Below are 610 nucleotides of genomic sequence, written 5' to 3' on the forward strand. Positions count from 1 at the left end.
CAAACCCCATCCCCTACCCCCAAATATAATCCACTCTGCAACCCTCATTGCGTACTCCTACGATAAAAATAATGCCCTAAAATATAATACTTTTACACTATTCGCTCCCCCATAGACTTCAATGCCGTAAACATATTTCATCCAGTACTCCTAATTTTAGGCTCAGCAGTCATCCAAACACCCATGAAGCTCGAAACATGTCCCTTGACAGGGAAAATTATATTAGTCATGTGTACAAGTTTGTCACTCCCTTCCCTAGGATCATCATCAAACTGCAATCTCTTCAAAGCCTGGACATTCTATCTCGTCCTCCATGTATAACCTTTTCGTTTTACACGCTTTCCAGCAATCTTTGGGAGATCATAGCAAGATCGTCCCGAGTACGGCCAGGCAAGGCACTCTTTCTTTACAGTCCTCCCACCCCTCTCCCCGTCATCCCAGGAAAGTTTGTCCTACACAGAACTTTACTTTTACTCGTCTGTGCATGTGGCTCTGCCATTCTTGCTTCATCACTAGCGACTCGTCTGCATCCTCATCAAACACATCGCCCTGGTCTCCGGGGGATTCGACCAACGCCGCTCTAACCCACGACATAGCTAAACAAACCACC

The 610-nt window shown here is 46.1% G+C and overlaps 1 pseudogene; it reads right to left on the reverse strand.

The window, feature by feature from the left end:
- Positions 1-594, reverse strand: part of LOC102865395 — a 9,529-nt pseudogene extending 8,935 nt beyond the window's left edge.
- Positions 595-610: the final 16 nt, after the last annotated feature.

The sequence above is a fragment of the Elephantulus edwardii genome, unplaced genomic scaffold, assembly GCF_000299155.1.
Source record: "Elephantulus edwardii isolate Elephantulus edwardi_28Jun2011 unplaced genomic scaffold, EleEdw1.0 scaffold00059, whole genome shotgun sequence".
In the NCBI taxonomy this organism is placed as follows: Eukaryota; Metazoa; Chordata; class Mammalia; order Macroscelidea; family Macroscelididae; genus Elephantulus; species Elephantulus edwardii.